The sequence below is a fragment of the Hippopotamus amphibius genome, chromosome 6 (genome assembly GCF_030028045.1).
Source record: "Hippopotamus amphibius kiboko isolate mHipAmp2 chromosome 6, mHipAmp2.hap2, whole genome shotgun sequence".
Lineage (NCBI taxonomy): Eukaryota > Metazoa > Chordata > Mammalia > Artiodactyla > Hippopotamidae > Hippopotamus > Hippopotamus amphibius.
In genome coordinates, this window is record NC_080191.1 from 125,278,963 (window position 1) to 125,302,649 (window position 23,687).

A 23,687-nucleotide genomic window follows, 5' to 3' on the forward strand; every position below is an offset into this window, starting at 1 on the left:
TAGGAAAGGAAATATCCCTCACCCTGGCTGCTGCATAGGCCAGAAGGTCTATTTTTTTTTTTTAAGATACATGGTTTTTCTTTTAATTTATTTTTTATTGAAGTAAAATTGAATTACAATGTTGTATTAATTACTGCTGTACAGCAGTGATTCAGTTATTCATATATGCACATTCTTTTCCATACTCTTTTCCATTATGGTTTATCACAAGATATTGAATATAGTTCCCTGTGCTATACAGTAAGACCTTATTGTTTATCCATCCTATATATATATATATATCAGTTTGCATCTGCTAATCCCAAATTCCCAGTCCTTCCCTCTCCCGTCCCCCTCCCCATTGGTAACCACCAGTCTGTTCTCTATGTCCCTGATTTTGTTTCTGTTTCATAGATAGGTTCAATCATGTCATATTTTAGATTCCACGTTTAAGGGACGTCATATGGTATGTGTCTTTCTCTTTCTGACTTACTTCCATCTGTATTTTAACAGCTTCCTCCCAGGGAGTTGACCCCAGCCTTGCAAGATTCTCCTGTGCTCACAGCTCCATCTGTACTTACGTTCTCCCAGTGCCCATAAGCCATCATTTCCAGTCAATCGTCTCTGCTAATTTTCACATCCCTTGAGCATCCTACTGTCTATGCTGTCCAAATTATCTCCAAAGGCCCCAACTATTGTTTCTTTAGGATATAAAGTTACATGGGTTTTGTGCGATCTGCCCCTAAAATTATTTCCCATAGGCCCTCTTATTTCAAATGTGTGAATTTGCAGAACATAAACCCTTTTGTATATATCATGTTATAGCAGGATAACTTTATTGCTAAAAGATACCCTATGGCGAATGGGGAGCTAATCATTTGAGCTTGGGTACTATAAAGATATAAGAACTTTTAATAGAATTAAAGTAGTACTTCTTTAAAAGGACTGTGTATAAAAATGATCACTCTGGAGACAGTTTGCCATCAAATAATTTGCTTTATTGAATGATCTAAGGCTTATCTTTAACTTCAAAGAATATACTAAAATCATATAGTACTCTGGACACACTCCTTTCTAAATTTTAGTCTGATGCTAGGACAATTATTTGATCTAGATCACAAGTTCCCTGGGTCCCACTAGGCTCCTGCTACCCTAAACAACATACATTTGGGGATGCGGGAGTAAATGGTAGTCCTTAGCCATTTCTCCCAATACTTAGATCCTCCTCTAGCTCAAGACTCTTGATCACACAGAAAATGATGCTACTCTGATATGACAGGTGTTCTCAATGGGAGGGAATCATAGTAAAATGAGAAGGTGAAATCTAAAAAATAGGCACCCGAAAGTCTAGCCCACATCGAAGGTAGAATCTTTTTAATAAAAGAAAATAAGGAGAGGGAATATGGTATTAAGTCTTCCCACATTGTGAAATACTGACCTTAGACAGGTTAATAAGAAAACTCAAAAATATGGGACTTTTTTAAAGGAAAAATTATTGTTATCACAGATTAAAACCAAGGACATCTTCTATTTCCCAATGAGCCTCTCCCACTTGATAATCAATTGCTTTTTTCTAAAGAAAGGCATAAATCCAGAGTGAAAGTAGGTGTGCTGAGAATATTTATAAATACATATTTATATGCATGTATGTTCAAACTTATTTGAGAAAAGAAGGCTCTTTCTCAATCTTGATCTTTAAAATAGAACTTAGAAATAATAGTGAAGATGCGTCGTAAGCTCTTTATATCATAGGGAGTTAGATTCTGTCTATAATTACAAATAAGTTCTTACAAGTCAACCGTAATCTGTCCTGAGGAGGCTTAAGATGATTTACGGGCGAAAGTACTAAACTTGTCAGAGGCCACAGTTTGACAACACAAAACTTAATAGTGACTTGATTTTAATTAAGAATTGTTGTAGATATATGAATTGTTGGGTCTGAACATTATTATGGGATCTTACTTATATTCATATTGATTTCAATCTTAATATCGAATCCAAGCTTTTACCTTTTATTCATCAAAACTCTATCTGATTGATTGGATGAAACTTCAAACACAATTTCTACAGAAGTTGTATGTTAATGAGCCACTCCCACTTTGGAATTCTATGAGAACCCTGCCCCCACCCCCAATGCTCAAATATAGATGAGAACAAAAAGATGGAAAGATTCAATGGTCATGGGGTAGGGCAGGGGAGAGTGGGGAGAGGCAGTGATGTAGGATAAAGGACATTCTTTTTAATTTTCTGAAAACTAACAGACCCCCAAAGGCAGGAGATACATTGAATATCCTTTCTTTGCATTACTCTATGATACTTTGGTTCTCTGAATGTGAAATGTTAGGAAAATATTCGGAAAACAAGAACAGTAATGACAAGATGATGAAACTGCTAACTTTTATTCTTCTTTTGTTCTAAAATATACTTGGGAACAAACTGAGAAACATTAAGAAACACCAATTGTGTCTTTGAAATTCAAATCATGAGATTCCACTCTTAAAAGATGTTTTAAAAAGCTATGTGTAAAAAAAGAACCCTCTTTAATCTGACTTAATACATCCCATTTTATTAGGATCAGCACATCCCTTTCTCTCATTGGATTAGAATACCCTATGAATCCTTAGCTGTTTTATGCATAAAAGGTGCTGAACAGTGGTCTCTGAGTTATAAATTAAAAGGATACTTAAATACAGCTCCCTGTTCAGTAGCATGGGGAAAATGATGACCGGGAAGAGGACAGGAGAACTAAATTACTGCCAAAATAAAGGAAGACAAATGAGGTTTCATACATTTTGGAGGGGGGAAAGGGAGAAAGCTAATAATTTAAATTAATGATGCAAAGGAACAGAGAATGACCCATTTCTGTAACAGCCTTTTTATCTCTCGTATGCGTAGAATCAAGTCTGTGATGAGCCATTGCCTGCAACTTTCATAGTCTGGAGCCCAAGTCATCCTTCTCACAGTTCCCATCCTTCCCCAGACTGCTAAAAATGCACTTAGTGTCCAACAGAACAGATTGGATTTCACTTCTGTAAACACATCTGTGCCCTGGACATGGTCCTGCACACCACTGGCAGTAACTGACGAGGCCACCCAGAAATTGATAAGCTGATTATATTATTTATATGGGGATGCACAGGACCTAGAATAGCCAAAACAGTTTTGAAAAAAAGGGGGAAAAAAAGAGGAATCATTATTTTATTTCAAAGCTACAGTAATCCAGACAATTATGGAATTGGCATAAGAATAGACATATAGATCAATGGAGAAGAACCGACAGTCAGAAGTAGACCCTCACGTGTATGGTCAAATGATATGTGACAAAGGTTCAGGGTAATTTAATGAAGAAAAGATAGTCTTTTCAACAAACGGTGCTGGAACAATTGGACTTGCATATGCCCTCACTCTTCTAAAAATGAACCTCAAGCTTTATTTTATACCACAGGCAAAAAATAACTCAAAATGGATAATAGACCTAAATACAAAATCTGAAACTACAAATTTTTAGTTAAAAAAAAATAAGAGAAAAATCTTTGTGATCTTAAGTTGAACAGAGATGTCTTAGAACATGTAATGGTTCACTTTATGTTTCCACCTAGCTAGGATATAGTGAATATAGTTAGTAGTTTGGCCAAACACTAGATTAGATATTGCTACAATATTGCTATTAGATGTGATTTGTAGCAACCTTGTATCAAACAAGTCTTATCTGTGCCAGGTAGAATCTTTGGAATAAAAGAAAATAAAGAGAGGGAATATGGTATTAAGCCTTCCCATGTTGTGAAATACTGACCTTAGATAGGTTTTTGTGAAAACTCAAGAATGTGGGACTTTTTTAAGGCAATGAACAATTTAAAAAAAAATGTTGTAGTCTTGCATCTGAAGGATGGAAACTCAGGCAGAATTTCTACATGGCAGTTTGGAGGTAGAACTCCTTTTTCATCGGGAAACCTTAGCCTTTGCTTTTAAAGCCTTCAACTGATTGCTGAGGGCTAACCCACCTTATGGAGAATAATCTTAAAGTCAATTGACTATAAATGTTAATCACATCTTAACACATTTTTAAGTTAAATATTGTTAACTGGAAGCACAATGTTGTACATCAGATCCCTAGAAGCTTTTCATCTTGGCCAACTGAAGCTGAACCCATGGAACTGAGCACTTTCTTTATGCATTCATTCATCAGTGATATTTAGGTTGTTGCCACCTTTTCACTACTGTGAATAAGTCTGTGATGAATATGGGAGTGTCCTCTTGAATTTGCAGCCTGCTGCCTTGACCTTTGGATTTTAGACTTACCAGCCCTCATATCCTCAGTCATGTGAGCCAGTTCCTTAAATCTCTCTCTCTGTTTTTGTCTGTCAACTAGAGCTCTTACATATTGCTTTGGGGAATTTAAATGGCATGACCACCTTGTTATAATATTGAACATACACCTACCGTATGACCCAGCCATTCCAATCTTATCAAGAGAACTGAAAATATATGTCTACACAATGGCCTGTAAATGATTGTTTTCACGTTTTTATTTATAATCACTCAAAACTGGAAACATCCCAAACATCCTTCAACTGGAAAATGGATACAGGTTATGATATAGCTACATAATAAAATGCTATACAACAATAAAAAGCAATGAACTACTGACACATGCAACTACTTGGATGAATTTCAAAAGCATTATACCGAATGAAATTAAAAAATACACAAAAGTCTACATACTGAATGATTCCACAAATATAACGTTCTGAAAAAGGAAAAATCACTGATACAGCAATCAGATCAGGGAAGAGATTTTGGTGTGATGGAACTGTTCTATACTTTGAATGTGGTGGTCACAATTCCTATAATTTTAGATAGTTACAAACATTAGTTAAATACTGGGTTTCTGATTAACATTACATTTAAGAAGTAAATTGAAATGATGACTATTCTTTATTGGCCACTATATCACTGGTGCATTTTAAAAGTTTTAACTCTTTCTTAAGAAGCTGAATTAAAATCTAAACCAACTGTAAAGGAACTGTAGAGAAAGTGCATTTGGAAGAGATTAATAAAGAAGCTTATTAGTTTGAGGCTGATTTGCTTTTAATTATAGCTAGAGAAATTCAACCCATTGGTCCTTCATGTGTGGCAGCCTTTTGATGAAAATTAAAATGACTGGACTTGATAACTTTTCCAAAATTCAGATGAGAAAAATTTATTAAAGCTCAATGAAATAATTTTAGTCAAAAGCAGAAATACAAAAAGAATAACAGTTTTCAAAAGCCATACTGTAAAAAGAATTAGTTTGTTGAATATGGGATATTAAATCTAAAAAACTAAATATTTTTTCCTCTGAGATGGAAAAATTGTGGCTTTGCTAAAATGAATTGTTTTAAAGAGGCCAAATATTCAAAAGGAAGAGAAAAACGTCTCAAGTGAGATCACAAAATATCACCAAATTTCTCTTTTGTGCAAGACACTGATGTCCTTTGTGCAAAAACCTATCAAGTTCTAAATAGTTTAGCCTATATTTTTTCATTTAATCCATATAACAACTCTATAAAATATAACAGTATACTTTTATCCATGTTAACGAATAAGAAAATTGAGCCTCTGGTTCTTTTCAAATTCACCCAGTCACTGCTAATGGAGTTGTGCTTCAACACTAAGGTCTTTGTACCTATACCACAGTGCCTTTTCTGAGTGTAGGGAGGCTTTGAAGATATTGCAGGTTTGGTTGCAGACCAAAAAAGCAATATTGCAGTAAACCAAGTATCACAATAAAATGAGTCACACAAGTTTTTTGGTTTCCCATTGCAAATAAAAGTTATCTTTACACTATACTGTAGTCTATTAGATGTGCAATAGCATTATGTCTGAAAAAACAATATATATACTTAATTTAAAAGTACTTTATTTCTATAAACTGCTAATCATCATCTGAACTTTCAGTGAGTTGTAGTAGTAACACCAATCCACTAACCACAGATCACCATAGCAAATAAAATAATGAAAAAGTTTGAAATTCAAGAATCACCAATATGTGACACAGAGACACAGTGAGCAAATAGTGTTGGAAAAATGGTACCAATAGACTTGCTTGATGCAGGGTTGCTGCAAACCTTCAATTGGTATAAAAAATACAACATCTCTGAAGCACAATGAAGTAAAGCACAATAAAATGAGGTATGCCTGTATTATCCTCTTCTGGAATACAATTATCCCCCCAAAGGTTCTCTTAAGTAGCTATTTGCTGCTGATTTACAGAAACCTGCCTTTGTTGTTCACTCACTATTATACTATGTTTTGTTTTCCTTTGTTTGTTTTTGGGTTTTGCCTAAGTTGAGTTTGCCAATGGAGAGGAGAAAAAAACTAAGTCTCAAAGAGGGAAAGTGACATGATAAAATGTGAAGCTAGTGTTTTTCATCACAAAAGCTTTTAGTTAATCTCCATAAATGACTTACATGAGCAAAATTAATCTTTGACGAAAAAAGTTGTCATGATACTGAATTACTGCTTACAAGTTAAATAATATGATGACCGAGATGTGCTTTAAAATATTTCAGGACAAAGGAAGTGATGGAAATAGACTGAATAAATTTGGAGAAATGTTTGCAGCTATCTATAACTGTCGAACCTAGGTTATGCATATATGGGCATTCACATACTCCTCTCTGCTTTTGTGTATGTTTAAAATTTTTCATAATATAAAAGTTATTTTCAAATGCCACCAGGAATCAAATTCTATAATTCAAAACAATATTATGTTATTGCTTCATAAATATTTGAAAAAAATTGGAAATTTTTTTTTTTCCTATGGTACAGGTAAATTTATTTATTAACATTTGGGTTTTTTAATTTTTAATACAATTTTTAAAGGTTATACTCCATTTATAGTTATTACCAAATATTGGCTATATTCCCTGTGTTGTATAATATATCCTTGAGCCTATCTTATACTCAGTAGTTTGTACCTCCCACTTCCCCACCTCATCATCCACCCCCCCCACACCCCCACTGGTAACCACTAGTTTGTTCTCTATATCTGTCACAAAATCTGCAAACAACAAATGTTGGAGGGGGTGTGGAGAAAAGGGAATTCTCCTGCACTGTTGGTGGGAATGTAAGTTGGTACAGCCACTATGGAAAACAATTTGGAGGTTCCTTAAAAAACTACAAATAGAACTACCATATGATCCAGTAATCCCACTCCTGGGCATATACCCAAAGAAAACCATAATCACAAAAGAAACTTATACCATCATGTTTATTGCAGCACTATTTACAATAGCCAGGACATGGAAGCAATGTAAATGCCCATCAACAAATGAATGGATACAGAAGATGTGGCATATGTACAATGGAATATTACTCAGCTATAAAAAGGGATGAGATGGAGCTATATGTAATGAGGTGGATAGAACTACAGTCTGTCATACATAGTGAAGTAAGTCAGAAAGAGAAGGACAAACATTGTATGCTAACTCACATATAAGGAATCTAAAAATGGTACTGATGAACTCAGTGACAAGAACAAGGATGCAGATACAGAGAATGGACTGGAGAACTCGAGGTATGGGAGGGGGCGGGGGGTGAAGGGGAAACTGAGACGAAGCGAGAGAGTAGCACAGACATATATATACTACCAACTGTAAAATAGTCAGTGGGAAGTTGTTGTATAACAAAGGGAACCCAACTCGAGGATGGAAGATGCCTTAGAGGACTGGAAATATTTGAAAAAAATAAAATGAAGTTCTCGTAGTAATGGTGCACATTCATTTCTATCAGGAATGTTTCTCTTAGTCCCTGTTTACAGTGACCTTGCTTTCAAAAACAATAAGCTTTCACATCGAAATGAAATATAACAAGTGAGAGAGACAAAGAAGAAAGAAAGTGAAGTAAAATCTAAGAACACCAAGAAAAGTTTTCATCTACCGAAACTTCAGAGGGCTTGTTCCTGAATTTCATTTAATTTTCATGCTGCTGAGCAAGATCGTAAGAGGAACGACACTGAAAGGCCAGGGCACTAGGAGAACTGTCACTTTTGTATCAAAGTAAAATAGCCTTCAGTTCTTAGGCTTTTTCTCAGTTTTACAAACTTAATGTCACAGACCATCCAGCATATCAATGGATTTTAAATCTGATATTTTCACTCTATCCAAGTTAAAAAAAAATAGATTTGGCATTGTCTAGAACTTTCTGAATTTAACAGAGTAAGAGACTAAGAATCAGGGAAAAAACAAACCAGGTATTACTAACTGCATATGAGGCACTATTCAGACTCAACACAATAGTCTGCTGGAAATGCCTTCTACAGATGCTAAAACTGTTCTCTTGTAACCATTTTTCCTCAGTCTTTTAGAAAATCATGGTTTTTCAAGTTCAGTATTATAGGAATGCAATAACTGGTGCTGATACAGTAAAATATAAACTGCCCAAAATTGGCCAAAAAATTGGAGAGAACCAGCCCATTTAAGCCCCTCAATCATCATGCTTCCCTCTCACTGTGCATGTGAAAAGAATGTAAAATAACCCAAATAGAAGGCTTTATCTAAATCTATCGTGGTCAATGTGAAATAATTGTAAAATGCTCGCTGTGTCAATTATATAGTCTTGAACATTTAATAAACCTGAATTAGAGGACAAAATTAAGTAATCAGCAAAATGTCTTTCAAGGACTCCTTGGACTGACTGACAGCTGTGTACACATCCTCCTCACCAATGTCAAGGAGGTTTACAAAAGTCTCCTATGAAGATAATGGCCCTGGCAAAGCAGGGCTGACGATAGAGGGAGCAGGGAACCCACATCACCACTCATTATATGAATGAGAATTTCAAGACATTTTCATATCTGCTTGCTTTCCATTTCAAGTTTAAAATTCTGTCTTTAGTTAATCTTTCAGAAATTGGCATAACATTTCAGTAAACACTTAAGCTCATAAAGTGATCCTTTCTTACAAAAGCATGCCAAGATAATAAACTAGGATGCCAGTTTCTTCTTTATTTTAAGATTTTAGGGGAGTAGGCTTATATAGAGATGAACCAGGAATAAACATGATAATTGCAACACAAAATCATAAAATTTTTTAATATTAAGTGAATAAACCCGATCTTAGATAGATTAGATACACGAGAAATGGTGTATTAAATACAACATTATCTGTGTCCTATGGCAATGTTAACCTGAAAAAAGGGAAATGTGGTTGTTAAAGGGGCCAGTTCACACAAAGTTGGTCAGTTAAAATGGAACATGATGGGATTATTTACACTGTGGAAATCAACAACTACTATGAGTCAGTGCTGTTTTTCTTAGAGAACTGGTTATTAAACATTTATCAACACATCACTGCATATTGAATTTAGAAGAATAAGGTAAACATTATTATATATAAAGAGATTTTTATAAATAAAAAGTAAGGAAAAATGTCTTTGCGCTATCACATTACTGTTACATACTTTTATACACTTGACACCTCAGTGAAGTGAGGAACTATTTTATTTAATCGTATATCTGTATAATTCGTTTTCTCTAAGTTGGAATGATTTTAAACAATATATTATGGACAGAAAAGAATCTGTTCTATTTTTAACTTTTAAAAAAATACTTACATAATAGGAAACAGTAAATCATTTCTAAGTATATTTACATCAACAAATTCCTAACATTTAAACTAAAGAAGGAATAAAGCTGACTGGAAGATGAAACGCAATGTCTTCACAAAAATAAATGGGAATTTGGAAATGCCCACTTCCCAGTTATTAAAAAAATAAAAGAGTTTGAGTTTGAAAATTCATTGTATAGAAACCAAATCCTAAGTGATCTATATTTTATACATGAACTTAAATACATGAAGGAACTTGGAAACAGTACAACACTGAATAGAAAGACAGATATTTGGTATAGAAGAAAACTCTACTGGAATTCATAGTGAGATCATTTCATGGAATGATAGAACTTGAGCTGGACTTTTGTAGCAAGAGTAGAATAGCAGAAGGAAAAGGAGTAACCATACCACCTGGTAGCACCAAAAATCACAAACACTACTACTGCCAGGTGAAGAGCTAGTTTGTATCTACTCACAATGCCAGTTATTAGTAGCGTAATTCCCTCTTATCCATGGGGATACATTCCAAGACCCCCAGTGGATGCCTGAAACTACAGATAGTATCAACCCTATATATATTATGTTTTTTTCCTATACATACATACCTATGATAAAGTTTATTTGTTTATATTAGACACAGTAGGAGATTAACAATAATAACTAATAATAAAATAGAACAATTATAACAATATACTGTAATAAAAGTTATGTGAATATCGTCTCTCACTCTCAAAAATATCTTATTGTATACACTGAATGTCTTTTCCATGTAAACTAAGCATTTATTAAGCACTGTGGCCATAATTTTTGTAATTTGAGGTGTGACAGCAAAACTAAGATGAATTTCTTTTTCCTTCTTCATATTTCAATGATAAAAGGTTCATTCTTACTATAAATCTTAGCAACCTCAGCATGTATTTTTTTCTTCTTTATTAGATTGAGAACGTTCACCTCTTCACTTAATGGGAACATAAAATGGCTTCTCTTTGGCATATCCAAAATGCCAGCATCACTATTCATGTGCTTTGGGCCATTAGTAAATAAAAGAAGTGTTATTTGAACACAAGCCCAGTGATAGTGATCTGATAACCGAGATGGCTACTAACTGACTAATGGACACAATACACTGGACAAAGAGATGATGCACATCCCAGGTGGAACAGAGCAGGATGGTGTGAGATTTCATCACACTACTCAGAACAGCATGCAATTTAAAACTGATGAATTGCTTATTTCTGGAATTTTCTATTTAATATTTTTGAACTGTGGTTGACGACGGGTAACTGAAACCACAGATAAGGGGGACGGTGGTATTGATAGAATAGAAATGCTTTCTAACCTGAGAAGAGGCTTTTTTAGGCTGAGGCCTTGGGGAAGAAGCCCTGTTTGAGTGGTGCCAATAACTAGCTACTCATATTAAAAAATGCAAGAAACAGCAGTAGTAAAGTGTAATATTGTAGTGGAATTTAGTAAAAAGAGGCTGGATGATGAAGAGATATACATTGTGGGAGAGCCTAAATACAACTTTAAGATAATATGGAACATTTAGGAAATGCTACTGATACCATATTCCCTGTGCCCACTGCACAGGTCACATTCAGGTTCTGCTGTTGTACATTTCTATGGCTTCCTGCCTCCAGGAGTCACACGTCTCAGTATGAGTGCTTGCCCTGGTTACAGGGATGCACTTGTCTTGCTCAAGGAACAGGTCATAAGTACCAGGTAGTTATACCCCCTCAACCAATAAGGGAAGGGATTTATTGGTAAATGCCCCAGGTTCCTTGGTCCCTCATTGGGACAGTTTAGCGAGTTGTTCTAAACAGTTTTTCAGAAGCTACCCAGCCAGATTGAATTCCAGTTGCCCTACTCATGAATACACCATTTGTTGTCCCTTCTACTTTCCCTGCTTCACCTCCTCACTCCTTCAACACACTTCTCAGAATTATCTCAAACCCCACCTTACCCCTCAAAAAAAAAAAAACTCCTTGCACTCAGTTCTTTGTCTTCGAGTCTCCTTTTATGGAAATCCAAACTGTTATGGAGTCCGTAATATTCAAGACTGAAAGTGGTATGAGAAAAACAAATAATTTATTTATGACTAATATATTTCAAATAAGGGTTTTTTATACTGGAAGAGAGGAAACTACTTCAAGTAGGGGAGCCTAGGATCATGAAAACAACTCAGTGAGTGTATGGTATGTGCTACATGCATTACAGAAGGCACTTGGGGATGTCAGAATGAACCAAACTGCCCGTGCTCACAAAGTACCCTGTCTCCTTCCTCTAAAATTCCCAATGGAGGCAGTAAACAGACAAAAATAGGGAGTTAGATTCTCCAGAGGTGATCAAAGAATTGTACTTATTACTAGACTCATAGACGTCACGCTGAATGCTTGCGAAATCCTGACCAGGCCACAGATTGATGCCATTTATTTAGAAGCTGCTTCTAGCAAATTTGGGGACATTCCTCAGAACTAAGAGCGGAAAGGGATTTTCCTCTGTGGATGAATAGCAGTTTGCTTAACTCTACTTGGCATTATAATCACACCAGGCAATTATCAAATGTATTGTTGCCTGACAACAGCAATATCATTGATCTGCTGTCTGGCCGAAGTGCTGTCCAGTTCTTCAGTTCAAAGCTCAGGGTTCTTGAGGGCTTTGTAAAAATAAGATCAAAACTCTTGAAAGCCCTTGGAATTCAGCTCAGCTATCTACTGATAGAAATTATAAACCTCCCCCACCCTTCCTTCCCCACGGTTACACCTGCGTCTTGCCAACTCAAGCTTAGTACACACCTTTAGAGATTCATAAGCATCCCAACCCTACTTCAGTCTAAAGCTATAAATTTTAGACATTTATCAAAATACAGGGGACTCTACAATTACTTCCCAGTGAAGCTGTTTGGATAAGAACAAATGGAGGGGGCTAAGATACACGGGAACACAGGAGAACAGCCATAGTCAGAATACCAACAAACATGTCATTACCTGTATCTTGCTTTCTTTCTGTAAAAGTAACCAATATCCAGTTTCCCAGAAGCTGAAGCCACATAATGAACTCTCTGGAGCAAGTTAATTTTTATATTTTAATTATTTCCTATTCTGTTATAAAATCACCATCGAAGTACATTACAGCAAATCTATATGAAAGGAATAGTGGGAATGCTAAATAGGTCACTTACAATAAAAGTGAAACATCTTAATTTACATAAAAAGGCATTCTCTTTTTAATTAAATATTAAGAAAAGTGGAAATAACCAGGCAGTTTCTGCCTTTAATAGGAGTGGTTTGGGTACCTCAGTGAGAGCCCCAAAACAATGATGTTCACTAGACAACTGCATCTCACAAAGCCTGGCCTCCTATATGTGGCAAAATGTGACCCATTATATAGAGTTTCATTTCTGAAAATGAGACCAGGAGTATTATGTTGGAATAGAATAAAAACTAATAAAATTGTACTCCAAATCTCTAATCAAAGCAATAATACAATTCACTGAGGTTCTCTGGAAATCATGTCCTAAAATAAATATCAGAAATTAGAGTAAATTTCAAGTAGAAACATATACAGAAAAATGCACATATGCTCTTTTTATGAAGCTAATTATATCCTGCCCAACTAGTCGTATATGTAAGCAACTGCCTATGCCTTCAATTTGGACAGTAACTAAAAGGGCCTTCCAGCTATAATATCCACTATGCTGCCTGCTGTGCTGTAATAGTCCCAACCTCACTGCTTCATTCCTTTAGGTCTTCTGTATTATTTTTGCCATTATTTTCAATTAAAATACTTATTAAAAGGAGAGCATCTTCTTATTATTGGACACCTTAAAGAGCAACTGATATCTATGAGAATATTACATTGAATAAATATTATACAGCAGTGAAAGCATCAACAATGAAGGATAAAAAAAAGCACTCTTTTTCCAAGAGCCTAGTAGGTAAATTTCTTCTACTCTCAGAAAGGAGTTCTGATTTAACAGCTCAAATTCCTTCATCATTTTAATTCAATTAATAATTCTAGAGCCAGAACTCTGGTCTGATGTCAGAAGCCAAGGCTAGTCTGATGTCTCCACCAAACTGCTCGGAAATAGGAGGGAAGATGGAATATGTGGAACAATTAGAGAGCACCACCATCTTTATCACAAGTTCTTAGAATAATTTCCTCCAAGAAGTGTTTTCTAATACAACTGAAATTAGGATGTAAGTAGCTTCCATGCCTTCTTATGGTACCCTGTACTTCCTGTTGTGGTACTCATAATAAAATACTAGTTTATTCCATTGTCTATATCTCTCATTAAAATTTTCTTGTCTTTCTTGAAAGGAGCAATATGTTCACTTATGTTCATCTTTAATACCCTATAAGAAGTTCGAGGACTGTCACAGAGTAAACGTTCAGTACATATTTGAATGAATAAATAAAACAATGTTCACAGCAGAATTTCTCTTTACAGTAAAATTAGCCAAATGAATAGCAGTGTAGTATTGGTTAAACAAAGCCTGGAAGAAAGAAAAGATAGAATATTATCCATTCATTAAAATAATGCTATTGAAAAATATTGAATGACACAGAAATTATTTGCTAATGTATCAAGATAAAAACTAGTATACCAAGCAAGATGTTTCTTTTTTTATAAATAAAAACATGGCTAGAAAGATAAGCATGAAATATGAATAGTTATTTCTGGGTTCTGGTTTTACTTTCTGTTTGGCATTGTTCTATGGTTCAAATCCTTTGAAAATAGTCAATGGATGGTATGATAAAAACTGTGTTCCCAAAATAACAAGTTTTATTAAACAATTAATATATACATGTGGTATTTGATAATGGCAAAAAAAGTCAGATTTCCTATATTTGACATATTTGTCTTCAGACAGCAATGATTTTATTTTTTAATTGAAGATTTACAATATTGTGTTAGTTTCAGGTACACAGCAAAGTGATTCACTTACACATACCTATACATCTATTTTTTTCAGATATTTTTCCCTCACATGTTATTATAAAATAATACACAGTAAGTGCTATACAGTACAGTAAGTCTTTGTTGCTTATCTGTTTTTTATATAGTAGTATGCATATGTTAATCCCAAACTCCTAAATTATCCCTTCCCCCCTTTCCCCTTTGGTAACCTTAAATTTGATTTCTCTTTCTGTGGGTCTGTTTCTGTTGTGTATAAATCCATTTGTACCATTTTTTTAGATTCCACATATAAGTGATATCATATGATATTGATCTTTTGGGCAGTAGTGAAAGATTAATTAATCTTTAATTAATCTTAAAAGTAATTTAAGATTATAGAAAATAATTTTATACTCTGGATCACAGCTTTCGATTTGAAAATAATTGGCTAAAAGCTAGTAGTTTGGGAGGAAGTTTACCGACCTGAGCAAGAGATATACCCTTTCTTCTGGATTCACACATATCTTTGTGAGTCACTTGACCAGTCTGAGCACCCACCGCCTCCGTGTGAACCATCCCTGCTGCACAGCTTGTTGTGTGGCTACAAGAGATCGTGCTTTAGCACAGTACCTTGTACAGTGTTACACGCTCAAGAACAGCTAGCTCTTCCTATTATCAGGCTGTCATTATTTAAACAGTTTCCAGATTGGAAACTGGAAACTAATAGATGTTAAAAGAAGAATTTCTATTAACAGAAGCAATACCGTGTAGTTATAAAGAGAAAGTAAAGATGAAGTCTATAGCAATACTTATGGTTTCATATGTCTACATGCTGTTGCACCAGGAATAGACAATAAACCAGAAATGGGCAAGTGACACAAAAGGGAATTACTAGTCTGATTATTACCAAAACATAGTGGACTGGGGTTCATACTTTTAAAAAATAGGAATAATATAAGAGTGGAGAATAATTATTTTAATAAGAGAATTTTGGAAACAAATTCCATCAGCACCATTTTTAGCAATTTATTTTCTGGAAAATCAATTTATCTCTCTGATACTTAGTAAAAGTGGAAATAATAAGGATGAGGGTTAAAGGCCAAAAACAGTGGAAATTGGTATAAAGAAAGCAGTAATATAACTTTTAATTTTTCCCTCTTTTGGGAGAAATAGATCTACTAGAAAGGGAGAAGAAGCAAAACTGTAAATTTAACTGGTTTGTAAGTCTCAAATCAGGTAATATTGGGGTGAAATAAGGATGAAGGCAAAAGGAGAAGGAAACAGAATGGATAATATTGTGGGAATGTTCTGCAGACATAGAAGCCAAATAGAACACATGGTGAATATATTTCCATTGAAGATGAAACTGATCTGAATGCAAGATATAGTCGTGATGGGAAACTTCAAGTCCCAAGCCACCTGCTGGGAGCTTAATACTGCTTAATGCCATGCATCTGATAAATAGTTAATGAATTCAATACTTGACCTAATGAAAATAGCTTTCCACAATGTTGGAATAGTTGAAATATGAATGTGAATTTATTAAGGGAACTACTTAAATCAGCCTCATTCAAACATGGCAACTTTATCATCTAAACTGAAAATATGTGAATATGAGTATTATTCCTCTTAATTTTCTCTTAATTTCTCTCTTGCTGGACTTCTCAGAGGAATGTACATGTCAAATATACCTAACTTGTATATATAAAGAAGCAAAAATAAATTTAACCGTGATTTTATAAATAATTGTCAAAGTAACAAGAGGAAGACTACATAATGGAATTATCCCTAAAAGATTTGGTCAGAAAACAAAAATGTTAAACGAATGATCATTCATTCATTCATGCAATAAGAGTATACTAACTGGACATCCACAGGCAAAAGAATGAAGTGGATCACTATCTTACGCTACCCACAACAGTTAATTCAAATTGGATTAAAAACTTGAATGTAAGACCCAAAACCATAAAACTCCTAGAGGGAAACATTGATAGTAAACTTCTTGAAATAGGTCTTGGGCATGACTTTTTTAATCTGACACCAAAAGCAAAAGGAATGAAAGCAAAAATAAACAAGTCAAACTACATCAAACTAAAAAGTTTCTGCATAACAAAGGAAACCATCCACAAAATGAAAAGGCAGCTTACTGAATGGGAAAAAATATTTGGAAAATGGACAGAAGATCTGAATAGACTTTTTTTTTCAAATAAGACATATAGATGGCCAACAGGTACATGAAAAGATGCTCAATATCACTAATCATCAGGGAAATGTAAATCAAAACTACAGTGAGATATTACTTCACACCTGTTAAGTTGGCTGTTATAAATAAGACTGGAGATAAAAAGTGTTGGCAAGGAAGTGGAGAAGAGAACACTTGTACACTGTTTATGGGAATGTGAATTGGCTCAACCTCTATGGAAAACAGTATTGAGGTTCTGCCAAAAAACTAAAACTAAAAATACCATACGATACAGCAATTCCACTTCTGGGTATTTATTTGAAGAAAACAAAAATACTAACTTGAAAAGCTATGTGCACCCCTATGTTCTTTGCACCAATATTTACAATAGCCAACATATGGACAACCTAATTGTCCATGGATGGATGAATGGATATAGAAAATGGGTCATATATATATTAATATACATAATATATAATATATATTATATTCCATTGTATGTGTGTACACACACACACACACACACACACACACACACACATACAGTGGAATATTACTCAGCCATAAAAAAGAATGAAATAATACCATTTGTAGCAACATGGATTTACCTAAAGGTTATGACACTAAGTGAAGTAAGCCAGAAAGAGAAAAAGACAATATGATCTCACTTGAATGTATAATTTAAAAAAAGAAATCAAACTCAGAGAAACAGAGAACTGATTCGTGGTTGCCAGAGGTCAAGTGAGGAGTAGGCGAAATGGATGAAGACGTCAAAAGGTACAAACTTCCAGTTATAAGATACATAAGTGCTGGTGATGTAATGCACAGCATGGTAACTATAGCTAATAATATTGTACTGTATATTTGAAAGTTGCTAAGGAGATCTTAAAAGTTCTCATCACATTAAAAAATTTTTAATTGTATGAGGGGATAGATGTGTTAACTAAACTTATTGTGGTAATCATTTCACAGTATATACATATTTCAAATCATTATGTGGTACACCTTAAACTTATAGAATGTTATATGGCAATTCTATCTCAGTAAAGCTGAGAAAAAATAAAAATAAAAATTGCTCTAATCAGCTTAGTGATTTCTGAAATTTATTTGAATCTTTGTTAAATTTTGCAACAACCGCCATCTTAATCTCTTATATATATATATTTATATTTGTTGCTTTATTACAGTGAATTAAAACACATGATTTGGGGAAAAAATGAGGAGAGGGAGCTATTGTTTTAAAGCTTTGGAAATATCTCTAAAATTCCGATTGAAGTGGAGACAGCTTGATTACCGTATCTGCTTATGCATTCAAACTTTTGCTATAATAGCTTTGATTGAAGTATATTAAGAAAATCTACTTCAGAAAATACAAAGTTGTAAATGGGAGAAGTACTTTAGTAGCCTTTCCAGGTAATTGTGGATATTATTTTTGATTGTACACAAATATATGACAAGCAGTAATTTTTTTACGTTGCAATGTGGAATCTGCAATCATGTCAAGGACACTGAATACTCTGTTACATTAAAATCTGTTAATCCATTGTGTATTTGAATAGACCTTTTACCCATGTATGATTTTGTAACATATGCATTGTTCATTTTAAAATTCATGCAGACCTTTCAAATGTTTTCACGTTTCATCATGTAATATTTTTTAAAACCACACTTGTTAATATAACTTCCAATCTAATCAGAAAAGTCAGCACAGGGAAGCTGTGAGGCTCATAGTGGCAGAAACACATTTTCCAAAATCTTCATTTTCACTTGAAAGTTCAAATTTTCCCATTGGCAACAAATAAAATCAGTTGTTTTCCTTGAAGTGACAGGCTCAGTTGACTCATAAAAAGAAAGAAAGAAAGAAAAAATCCATCAAATACTCAATTCTGAAAAAGTATAGTTTGTTGGCTTTTCTTTCTAATGAAAGTGATGTTTCATGGAAAAAAGCAGCTAAATAGGTAGCTGGTTGAGCTCCCATCTCAATCACATATGTGCTTTCCTTTGAAACCACTTTATTTCTTTACTCAGAACAGCTTTATATGTACTTCCCATTTTGTCACACAGAATATTAGAAAGACATACTGAAGGGTTGACATTTAATAAAATTAGAAATTGCTACATCACAGACATAGAAAACAAACTTTTGCTTACCAAAGAGGAAAGTGGAGGATAAATTAGGAGTTTGGGGTTAACAGATACACACCACTATGTATAAAATGGAAAAACAACAAGGACCCACTGTATAGCACAGGGAATTATTTTCAGTATCTTGTAAAAATTTATAAAGGAAAAGAATCGGAAAGAGAATTTAATATATATATATATATATATATACATATATATATATATATATATATATATAATTGAATCACTTTGCTATACACCCGAAACTAACACAGCATTGTAAATCAACTATACTTCAATAAAAAATAATAATAAAATTGCTACATAAAGGACATTCCTAAGTGGAACAAGTCTTTTTTTTTTTTTTTTTTTTTTTTATGGCCTCATGTGTGTCATGGTAAAGAACACAGTAGCTACTAGAACACTTAGTTGCCGCTGTCTTGACTTGAGCTTCTGCACCAACAGTTTCAAGCACCATTGCTTTTGGCTCTTTCAGCACAAATGCAATACAGTGAAAAGGGCAAATCATGCTTTAGTATTACTGTGAAAATAGGTTTGACCTCGTGAACCTCCTGAAAAGGTCTTGGGGATTTCTAGGGGTCCAAAATACTTTGCGAACTGTCCTTTTGAGCTCCGGATCTCCACGAGGCTGCATACGAGCATATAAGCATCACCTGGGGAAATTTCAAACACCACCAATACTCTGGCTGCACTCCAGGATTGTTAAATCGGTCTCTGAGGTGGGACCCTGGCATAGGTATAATTTAAATCAGGTATTTCTAATGTAACCCAGATGAGGACAACTAGTTTAGAGACCAGCAAAAGAGAGGGTGACCTTTGTGGTAACTGCAGTACTTTGTGAAATTCTGCAAAGAATCTAAGGATCTACTGCAGATTTTTTAGCACTGTGAGTCTTTCTCCTTGATTCTTATTCCTAATAACTTGGCATGTCTCCATGTATTCTCGAATGTAAAATTTCTTTTATGGTGTCTGGAAGATTTGGGGCAAGGAATTTAACAAAATGTTTAACAAAATACAAACACAGTTGTTACAATTCAACCTTACAGAGGTGCATCTGTGTAAATAGTTATTAAGAGACCCTCAGGGCCCACTCAAGATAAGCAAAGATAATGTTTCTATATTTTTTATTTATAAAAGTATATCACTTTTTCAATGTTATATAAATTACATTAAATTGGCTCACTTCTCTAGCCATCAGTTTCACCTCTGTAAAACAAGAAGTTAATCTAGATGAATCTAAGGTTCATCAGTAAGCCTATGAGATCATCACTTAGTGGGACTTTAGGCTCAGTGAAGTAGGTCACTCTGTGCACAGCAGGGGCTGAGAGCCACAGAACCATGCCTGCCCCTCCACAAGTTCAAGCAATGTCTACTGAATAGCCACTCACTGTTGGAACTCTATTTGATTTAGGACTTAAAACAGATTTTAGCTTTAAAAAAATTTTTTTCTGAGTAATGTTTAAAGAAGAAGATTTATTTATCCTCAACAATGAGCAAATCCGAAGCTTGCTCAATGGAAGATATGTTAGTGTTGAAGAATGGAATCCCACAGGCAAAGAGAACAGACTTGTGATTTCCAAGGGTGAGAGGGTTGGGGGAGGGATGGAGTGGGAGGTTGGGGTTAGCAGATGTAAGTTATTATATATAGAATGGATAAACAAAAAGGCCCTACTGTATAGTACAGGGAACCATATTCAATATCCTATGATCAACCATAATGGAAAAGAATATCTAAAAAAAAGGAATGTAGGTATATGTATAACTGAATCTCTTTGCTGTACAGCAGAAATCAACACAACCTTGTAAATCAACTATACTTCAATTTTTTTTAATTAAGAAAAAAAAGAGGAATGGAATCCACATGCAAAGTGACAGCTCATCCATGCTCAGGTGTCCAGGGGCTCCTTTGTATCAAATACTATGCGTGATGTGGAATTACTGAATCAGGTTTCTCTCTCTTTTTTTCTCTGTCTCTATTAATCTATTTTATGTAGGTTAATATCCCAAGAGGCAATCCTTAGCCACTTTGAGCTTCATGCCTGGACTGTACAGATTATTTCCTTTTCAGTTTAGAGAATTTGCATTTAGGTTCATCATAGGGCTCACTTTGTAAGAACTAAATAAAAATAACTGAGCCAGAATCTACTATTCATTTAATCCTTTAAGGTCATTCAAATGTGACATATGGTGATCTATTGAGATGATATTTAGCATAACATTATGTGCACATTTTTAGTCAATTCAGGATCCTGGTAATACAGATAACACATCATTTAAAATCAAATTATTTTTATTTACCCTTATTAAAAATACATTTTAGATGGAGGTTAATTAATATCTTATAGTTACATTCCCTAAAACAGATTTTCAACTAACATTTTCTTCTCTCTTGACTGTAGTGTCATTTTTTATTCATCAAAAATTTTAAAAATGTGTGACATCTATCAAAGCATCTCTAGTTTTCATCTTCTCACCTATATTGAAAATTTCCTGAATGAGTGGACTAGGTCACATATTTGCCTCCCCAACACACTGAGTCTGTTCTGCTGCTTGGTGTTTCTATAATACCAATTAGCCCATAGTCAATTGTAGTTTCATGTGAAAATTATAAGGATTTATAAGAATTTTCTTCTAGGTAAGGAAAAACAAACTATCAAGTAGTTGAATTAAATTTTGAACGGAAAAGGAGAGACCCTTTCAACTGTATTTTGAGGAAATTTAAACTGACTACCTGCACCCAAGTCTCCCTCTTCAGAGATGCACACCCCACTATGACTCTGGGCTCTAGGAAAGTTGAACTTCCTCTGGTGCCCACCTAAACTGAAGCCCCTGGCTCATCTCTCTGCACCTACACAGGCTCAGAGTCCCCAAGTCAGTATTTCCACTCTATTGATTTTATGTAGATTAACATCTCAAAAATCAATTCTTAGTCACTCAGTTTCTTGCCTGGACAAATTATTTCCAAAAATACAATTATTATTAACTTTTGATAGTGTTCTGTTCACAAAGTAGCGTAGGGTTTGAAATGTCTGCCCCTGACCTCTTTTGAAGATGTTTTATTATCTTTAGTGGAAGATTTACAAAATGCATGGGTTTTCAGATTCACATGTATTGTGTTAGGGAAGAATCCCCTGTACTTGTCTTGAGAAAAATAAATGGTGAATATAGGTTAATCAACATTTATTTTTCTTAGGTTATTTGTAGTTAGACTTTCAAAAGTTTTTCCTTAAGTCATTTAGTTATCATGGTGCAGCATTCCTTTATTTAAAAGTCATTACAATATTGCATGTATTCTAACTTACTTTTTGAAGCATTAACTACGAGGGTGAATCAAAAATTATTCGCATTCCAGTTATATTAAAACTTCTATAAATTCTACAGCCAGAGTGCAGATAATTTCTGACTCATCCTCATATTATTGATTAGAATAAAATTCTGATTCAAAGCTACTCTTTGTGATACTAATTTTTTCCCATTTAAAAATATTAAAAATATCATGTAAAACATTGAGCAAAATAAAATAGATATTCTATATTCAACACTGCAATAATCCTTTTACATGTGCTATTTATTAAATTAAAATCTAGCTAAAGTTTCCACCCTGGTGAGATAGCCATTATTTTTCATCATTTTTATTACTAAGGAAAATATGTCTAAATGTAACCTCTTATAAAAATACCTATTCCATTAGTGCAAAAACATTCACATAAAAAAAGTTCATATTTTTAGCCTGGATGAAACTATACAACTAGACACTTATGATTGTCCTCAAGTTTATATCTTTTTTCTCACCACCAGGAATAGAAAAAAGCTACATATTGTAAATATTCACCCTCTTTCCCTTCTCCAGAAGAGGGAGAAAATGGAGAAGAGTGAAGAGGTCAATGATGCTTCAGAAAAGAGAAAAACACAAAAGTCTATGCTTAGTGAAAGCATGTCTGGTGCCCTGTGAGAAAAATGGATTTTAATGCAGCCACGAACACTGAAGTTATGGAAGGGCTACTTATAGAGGTTGATTGAACATATTACATCTACTGCTAAATTACCCATGAAACAGAAGAAAGGAAATATTTGCATCCATTTGCTAAAGCCCCAGCACACTGCTGCAGGCAGATGTTGGCCAAGACAGTAAAGCAGATTAGTCATGCTCTCCAGAAAAAAAAAAAAAGTGAAGCTATATCTCATGTCTAAGAATGAAATGTAGGGTGATTTGCAGCAGCTGAGGCAGCCTGTCTGTCCTGTCTACCTCAGAAGACTTTAGACACCTTTTAGGCAGATCACAGGTCCCAGGTAGAGAACACGTGCTGGTAGCTGTGTGCAACAATTTTATGTATTTCAGCTAACATCAGATGTAGACTTTTGAACATTTTAACATACCTGTGATCATGGTGCATCTTTTGATGACTTCCAACCATTGTTGTTAGAGAATTGCTACATAACTGCCATTACTGTTCACGTGTAAACCTGGTCATATTTTTATTACTTTCAATTTTGTTTCATGCATTGAGTTTAACTGCCATTTACAATGACTTCTTGGTTGATGTGTCTAAAAACTTTATTTTCACACCATCTGTAATGATTAAGAAAGTGCCAACATCAAAACTTTTAGCAAGAGTGCCAGCAGCTGAGAAGAAAATCTGAAAGTCTCAAATTGAGCATTCTTTCAGGAAATGTAATATTACGAATCCTTTTGAAGGCACAGAAGAAAAAAATGTGCAGAAAAATTATATGTGATAAGAAATCATTGTGTCATGGTTTGACAACATTTTTTCTTTCTTAGCATGTACAATAATGGTGCATCTTAGCAATAACAGCACAAGATTCAATAAAATACAGTATTTTGAGGTGAGGAGTCATCTTTACTAGCAATGGATGTTTAACAGTAGTTAAT